The following is an 8,501-nucleotide window of genomic DNA, read 5'->3' as shown; positions in this document are numbered from 1 at the left end:
CTTTAATACAGACTCACCTATGTCACAGAAAAACAGCAGCATGGAGTGGCCCTCCTTATCTCTAGTTCCTTTTGTTTTTTAGTTTTTAATGGTTCTGAAAATTCTTACGCATAAGTTTATATCATTAGCTGTGGAAAACTATTTTAAGGCATTGACTCATTAGCTTATTAGCCGATCTCCATCCCTCAGCCTCACCCTCTGTGGTTCTTTCTCTTTCTCCTTCAAATAACTGGGATATTCTAGGCTAAGTTCCAGAATGGAAACCTGCTACTGTGTAGAGAGAGGTCTCCAGACTCAGGCCTTCAAAGAATCTGAGTCCTTAGAGGATTACAGAGAAGTAGGATGGAGACAGGAACTTCTCAAGCTTGGAAATATTTCCTCAAGTTGAAGGATGAAGAGACAGATAGTGTCAAAGATACAAATATTAATATGTTTCAGAGAGGTCTAGTAGAACTTTGTAATAAGTCTACAGAGATGGAATTTCTCCACAAATATGCAGACTCTTCAGTTGGGTATGTAAACAACTCTCAGACCAGTGGAGTTCTGGCAAACAGTATAAGGAATGTACAAATAGAGGCCTCTTTGAATCATTGAAACATAGACAGGCCCTCTCTCCATGCTTTGGATCATAGGGTCAATCTCAAGGCTAGGATGGCAAAGCTTCATCTCACACATTTTGGGCATGTTGTTAGGAGAGGCAATTCCTTGGAGAGAGATATCATGCTTGGAAAGGTGGAGGGTCAGTGAAAGAGAGGAAGACCTTCAACCAGATGAATTGACACAGTAACTGCAGCAACAATTCAAGTGAGTCAGAGATAATGAGGATGGAGGACAGGGTTCTGATTGGTTGTCCATAGGGTTGTTTTGAGTTGTACTCTACTCAATTGCATCTAACAACAACAACAAACGGAATGAGAATCTATGATAGCCCATTGGGGACGGAGATGTACTGCCAACCCCAAGCCAAGTGGTTTGAATTCACCAGCTTCTTCTGCAAGAGAAAGATAAGGGGAATCTCCTTCTGTGTGATTTACAGCCTCTGAAAATCCGTAGATGAATCACCTACAAGTTGATTCCAACTCCACAGAATATAAAAATAGCAACAAGTGGAAAGAGAAGTTGGAATAAAATGTAATTGTTATTAAAATTGTTTCTGCTATTAACTAACAACTAAAGCTTCAATAAGCATTTTTGCTTATTTCATCATTGTTTCAACATGTGAGGTAAAAAAGGGTCCTGGAGAACCAGATGAAGTAAAACAAAGGAATTTATTATCAGCTCTCTGATGAAGTTCTTCAGCTCCAGGCTGGAGGGAGGCAATGGGGATGGGAAGTCATATGCAGAGAGGGTGGGGGAGGGAGGAAGCTACAACAAGGGGTTTATGTCCGGCGGGGTGTGTGTGTGTGTGTGTGTGTGTGTGTGTGTGTGTGTGTGTTAGGGGAGTTGGGGGACAAATGGGGGTGAGAGGTAAGTTGATCTATTCGGTGGTCAACTCTCTGTAGAGGATACTAATTGGATGCCCTCTGCCTATTCCCATGTATGGAGCTGCTAAGACCCTTAGGTGGTTTGTGTCATAGTTGACGGCTAGGCAGGATGTGGCTGGTGGACGTACTCTCTTCTGAGTGTCTCTAGCTATCTTATAAGAGGCTGATTGGAATGTCTCCCAAGAGGTACATCAGCATAGAATGTTACCCATCTTTCAGGTGACCTTTCACAACCAACATTGTATCAGAGCTAAACTTGTTCTTTAATTGCAACCAAAGGCCCAAAACACAAGAGTTTGGCAAAGTCAAAGAAAAAGCCCATTTTATGGAATTTGTAATAACTATTATCGTATATTGTGTAATCACTTCCACGTTTTTCCTGTTGTTGGTTGTCATTGAGTTGGCTCTGGATCATGGCAACGTGATGTATTATAAGATAACAAGAGTGCTCCACTCTGTGTCGTTATGGTGAGTGTTGGTCTATTTAAGCCCTTCGCTGAGTCAGTCCATCTGTGCCAATGAGAGTTTCCCTGGCCCTCTACTTTACCAAACCTCATGCCATTTTCTTGTTGCTTATCTTTCCTAATAATGTATCTGAAGCAAGTGATATTAGATCTCACCATTCTTGCTTCTAAGGAGCATTCTGACTGTATTTCTTCTGGTAGTGATTTGTTTTTCCTTGTGGAATGAAGTCTAGCATGTATATTAAGTGTTTTTCACCAACTTTACAGTCCCAAAGTATCAATTCTTCTCCAGTCTTCCTTTTACACTGCACAGTTTGTACATGTGTAGGAGGCAATTGAAAAGACCATTGTTTGCATGAGGTGTACCTTAGCTATCAAAGTAACGTTGTTGCTTTTCAAAGCCTTCAAACAAGTATTTTGCAGTCATTTTGCAAACAAATATGTTGTTTAAGAGAAAGACCCCCCAATGAGGTGGACTGACACAAACACTAACAATGGGCTTAAGGGGCAGCAGAGATGATAAGAACCGCCTAGGATAGATAAAGTTCATATTCATTGTTCATAAAGTAGCTAACAATCATAGTTAAATTAACACACTTAACAACACTATCTTGGGTGTTTGTGAATCCAAGTAAAATGAAATTGTTAAAAAAAAGTGTTGTTTGATTTCTTGACTATTTGCTTCCATTAACATTGAATGAATGAAATTATTGACTTCAGTCTTTCTTGGTTTTTATGAGTTTTTAAATGTCTAATTGTCTATTTCATTTCCATTCAGTATTAATCTACTAAAGGCTGTAGTCTTTACATTACATCAGTTAATGATGAAATTTAAATTGTCTTTCTTTTAGGAAAGCTAAATTGTTACCATCTGTATATCAGATTGTTAATGAGTCTTCCTTTAATCACAATTTTGAGTTCAGTTTATTGTCCAGCTTCACAGATTATTTGTTCAGCAAACAGACTGTACAAGTAAGGTGAAAAGATACAACCCAGCTTTATATCTTTTCCAGTTTTGAACTACAAAGTTCTAATAAACACCTCTTGACCCATGTACAGGTTCTGCATGAGCACAAGTAAGTGCTCTAAAACTTAGTATTTGTAACATTTTCTAGAATTTGTTATAACGGTCCACATGTTGAATGCCTTCACACTGTTTATAAAATGTATAAACTGATATTCTACGTTTTCAAGGTCTATCTAACATCAGCAGTGATAGCTGTCTTAGTTATCTAGTACTGTGTAAGAGAGATACCACAGTTGGATGGCTTTAACAAGCAGAAATTTATTCTCCCACAGTTTAGGAGCTACTGATCCATTGTGGGGGGGGGGGAAATGAGCAGTTTCTTCCTATCAAGATTTGAAGCCTTGGAAACCTGATTCAACCCCACTTTTCTTTGCTCTTTTTGGTACTTTCGGAATTCTAAAATTCATATTCCTATGCTTGTTATTGTCACTTGAGTCATGACAGAAGCAAACGCTGCCTGCTTTTGTGCCAATCCCATGATCAGCTGCAGATTGCATCGTTGTGGCCCAGAGGGTTTTCATGAGCTGATATTTCACAATTAGACTTGCAGACCTTTCCTCCTACACTCCTGAAATCTATTTAGCTTTATAGAAACACGTAAGCCTCTACTTCTGTGGAGACAGAGGGTGTTTGCTTTGCAAGAGGCTCATTGTCAGGAATCAATCTTGAGTCTTTTGCATAGAGGTGAAAATTATACTGCTGATACACCAATGTGCCCAACTCTAAACCGGTCTCTTTCAATAAATTAAATTCATCACTATCTAGTCAGAATTGACTCATAGGTGTGCCTCCCGTGGGTTTCTGGACTTCTAAATCTTACAGGAGAGATTGGTTGTCTTTTCTTCTCCAGAGTGGCTGGTGATTTGAACCTTCAGAGCTGTGCTGCCTTTGAGTTAGCAGCACAATTTCCTATAGACTAGGCCACCAGAGCTCCTAGGGCTCTTACATTGGGAGAATTAAAGGGGGCTTGGATACTGAAAGAGGAACATGGAATGTTCGCTTATTCTTGTCAGCGTTATTCTAGCTGTTATTAATTTCAAAATCAAATTCCCCCCCTCCTGGATACTGCCAAACTCAGAAGCAGTCTCCTCTCTTTGAGATACCAGCATGTGCACACTGGTGCCCTCCTCAGAGTTCTGGGCCCAGGCATGAGAGGCCTCCTCTTCTTATGGCTTCTCCTCTCCTTATGGCTCCTTCCTTCACACCCCCAGCATTAGGAACTGAAGTGACTTCCTGCAGTTGCTACATTATAAATCCTTAGTATTTCTTTTTGTCATTTCAGTGCTGTGTAAACAGTTCTTTGAATCGAATATTCTCTGTTAAAACCACTGTGCCATCTCTGTTTTTCTGATTGACTAATGGAATGTGCTCAGTGGACACTGGTTGATTGCATTTCATCATCCATCGCCCACTTTTCCTGCTGAGAGCCCTTGGGATCAGGAGCTGTTATCTCTCCTTTATTTTGTAGCAACTGGTTTAGATGGGATAAGCCTGTATTTTGGCCCCTGGATGATTGGAGGGTTTAACTTTATCATAGATTAGCCTATCCTGTTATTGACTGAGTTACTGACTCAAGGACAGGTATAAGGCTCAATTTTGACTGTGAGCTTATGGTATGTGAGTGCACAACTATGACATTCAAATGGAGAGGACTAGAGATAGAATGTCATATGGGGGTGGAAGATGAGCATAAAGGAATAGTAGAGTGAAGAATGGAGAGATGAACTGACTCTAGGGCCTGATATTGAGGTTGAGGCTCTAGGTGCATCTTCTCAACATTAATGCAAACCCTGGGATCACCCAGTACACTCTTTGTTATAGAAAATTCACAAATATGTATTGAAAGCTAAATCTTAGACCTTTGGGTATAATCTTGTTTGTAAACAAAGCTTACTTTACTATGCTAATTAGATTGTATCTAAAAACGGTGAATTCTAAATACAAGCTCTTTGACTTAGAAAAAAAAAGATTTGACGAAGACATATTGTGAGAAGATAGGACCTGGGGAGAGAAAGAATCACCCGGATACTTTTATTTTGCAGAGAAAGGACTTTATTTGCTGGTGGAGCAGCAACAAGACTACTGTCCAGAAAAGACCATGCTCCTTAAATCACTTTGTCCTCTCTGGGCTTTTTATAGGAAAGTAGACAAAGAAACAGTTGTGGAGTTTTATTATTGGTGGTTTCAAAGCATTGGTAGGAGTTTACAGAGTTCTCCCATTGGGAGTTCAAACATCAACTGGAATTTAGAGATGCAAAAGTGGACGCTAGTCTCTTAGTTTAGAGAAGTTAGAGGAGATGTCTTACCAACTCCTCTGGCCCTTTAAATAGTGAGGCATTCCTGCTGAGCTTCTCCTATTTATTAGTCACCTCTCATAGACATACACACGCAAAGAGGCTGTGTGGGGATCACCTACAAGGCAAGGAAGCGAAGAACAGCTGGGATTATCTCCAAGTATGGAATCAACAGAGTTGAGACTGATTTAGACTTTTAGCCTCCAGAAATGAGGAAAAATAAATGTCTATCTTTTAAAGCCATCCACTTGTGGTATTTCAGCACAGCAGCACTTTTCACTGCTTAAATCAGTTTGGGTCAGATTTTCTGTAGTTATGATCAGAAGAATCCTCACTAAAAGAGTGGGAAAAGGAAACCAGGGCTGTGCTTTGAATCAAAGCTAGATACCTTCATGTAAACTGTGTCATATAACCCACGTGTGCTACAGTTTCTGTAATACACACATGGAAATGGAGATTCATGCTTAAAGTTACACACATCTTTCTTAGAGAAAGGTTGACACCTAAATTTGCAATAAGAAAATTATATAAAGGCAGTCCCCGAATTATGAATGAGTTTCTTTCCTAAGTATGTCTTTAAGTCAAATTTGTACACAAATTGGAGTGGTTAAGTATGGTTTGTATGTAATGTTTTTCTTAATATATAATAAATATTGTGCTTTTATACATAAAAATAAGCAAAAGAAATACTTCCAGATATACTTTAACTTAATAATGCAATAATAATATTTCAGTGAGAGAACTCTTGTAAGGAATTGCCCTGCCAGTTGAAAGGCAGGCAGTTAAAATCCACCAGCTGCTTTATGGGAGAAAGATGGACAATCTCTTTCTCTGCTGTTTACAGTCTTTGAAAACTTGCTAGAGGGCCGGCTATGAGCGGGTTCCCACTCAGTGGCACATAACAATAACAAAAAAGTTATTATTCCTGATTGTTATTAATGAACCTCAATTTTTTTTAGTATAAAATGCTTTACAGAGGTTGATTTGTAACTGTAGGTTGTACATCAGTTTGTAACCCAAGTAAGTTTGCCTGCAAGTCGGTTTCAGTTGTGAGAAGAACTACCTGCATCTTCATAGAGGTGAAGTGGACATAAATTTGAAAAAGAACAAGTAAAAAAGGACTTTTCACTCAGAAACTTCTAATTATTCCAATAGGTTTTTTCAAACACTTTCTAAGGGAGCTCTGTAGGCATAGTGGTAAGTACTTGAGCTGCCAACCCAAAGGCAAGGAGTTTGAATCCACCAGCTGTTGTAAGAAAGAAGACAATCTCATTTTGTATGATTTAGAGTCTCTCAAAACCTGCTGATTCAATGGCTATGCATTGTTTTGTTGAGATTTAATTTGTCTAGATAAAATGCAAGTTTTATGTATATGCAAGTCACAGTTAAGTTCTATAGTTCGGGTTTTGACAAATACATCCATGTGGGTTCTGCTTTTGTTGTTGCTGTTCTTTTATGTAGCATGCCAAGGTACTGACTCAGGTTTTCCCCTCTTCTACCCTTTGTTACTGTGTTACGATTCCCTACAACATCCTCACCTGCTTGGTAGATTCGGGAATGTGACTGAGCCCTGGTCAGGAGGCCCATCTTGCAGTTCCTGTTGTTGCACAGGGTTGCAAATCTTTGGAGGAAAATGTCTTTGAATATGTTGTTGGTGGATTTATAAGGAAGAGGAAATCATACATGTTCTTTGATTTATATCAGATACTGAAAAAGAATGTTTTCTAAAAGGTTTTGAATAAATTAAAACTCCCATAAATAAATTTTTCTGTGTAATAGCTAAGGCACTATTTTCAGCACTATTATTTTTCTTTGTTTAAAGATGTTGATAGTCAATTTACATCTAGCAGGGGAAATTTATGGCTTTTCCAAGGCTATTTCTAGTATATCTGAAAAGATTTAGACTGTATCTGACCAAAACCCTGCCTTTAAAGTGTGCATTTTCTTTAAAAGATAACTTTTACATGAGATAGCCTAGTTGTATTTTATTTGATGGCAATGGTCTTGTTTTACGCCCAATACAACATGCTACAAAGATCACAAGGTTATGGCTAATTTTATAAAACCTAATATATGGGAATGATTGTATGAAACACAATGTGAATGAAGAATAGTGTAAAACACAATGTATAAGAACTTTACAAGCAAACCAATATAAAATAAATTATTTTTAAACAAAGGATCAATTCTTGATCTCTGAAGGTCAAGAATTAATGCCTTTGAGTTGCAGTGTTGCAGAAGAGTACTGAATGTCATGGACTAACAAAAGAACAAACAAGTCTGTCTTAGAGGAAGTACAACCATAGTGTTCTTTAAAGGCAAGGACGATGAAACATGCATGTTGTTGGGAGGGCCCAGTTCTTGGGAAGGGTAGAGAGCTGGAGAAAGAGAGAAAGACCCTCAACAAGATGGATTGACTCAGTGACTTAACAATGGGCTTGGGCATGTGAGAGGTTATGAGGATGGTGCATACAGTTAAACTGCAAATCTGTTGTTCATAGGGTCACTATGAGATGCAGCCAAGAACAAGTACAAAGGTCAAACTGTATTTGATCAGTTTGGAGAAACATGTTACAATGAAACATGGCAGAGCTTAGAGAATATTTTGGGATCTAAAATCTGTTTCTCTGTTGAATGGCACGTTTATGTCTCACTGCCCAGTGTATCTTATCACTCAGGGTTCTTTGTCTCAAGCCACAGAGTTTCCACTTCCTAACTGAACCAAGGGAGGATTTGCTGAAGGATATCATAAGCTTGCAAAATTTCCAGAGACCTTTGAAAAACAAGCTTGGGAGTGCATGGTCAGGAACAACACCATTAAGACAAACAGCCAATCATATCAAGGACTGTTCTAGCAAAAACAACTGCTGTTGCCACCTGCTGCTCTAGCCATTTGTGGTGCTGGAAACCAAAACACCTTTGTACAGAGCTTGCCAGATGATCTGTCCACCTGCTGGCAGCCCCACCTCCCATTGCTCACAGTCAACATCCAAGGCAGGTCACTCACCTGAGCCCCAGTAACAAGGGAATCTGTAAAATCTAGTTTTAGCTTTTTAGTCCTGATAGAACTGAAAACAGAGACAAGCTGGGATCAGGGGTGAGGGAACAGAATTTGAAACAGAGTGAAGTGAATCAGGCTTCTGAATCTGTCAAAAGTACTATCCTGAATTTGGCAGACTATGACCTTCAGAGGGAGCTCTGGTGGTTTAGCGGTAATAAGCTGTGCTGCAAT

This window comes from Elephantulus edwardii, unplaced genomic scaffold (genome assembly GCF_000299155.1).
Source record: "Elephantulus edwardii isolate Elephantulus edwardi_28Jun2011 unplaced genomic scaffold, EleEdw1.0 scaffold00033, whole genome shotgun sequence".
Classification (NCBI taxonomy): domain Eukaryota; kingdom Metazoa; phylum Chordata; class Mammalia; order Macroscelidea; family Macroscelididae; genus Elephantulus; species Elephantulus edwardii.
Note: the sequence above shows the minus strand (reverse complement) of the source record.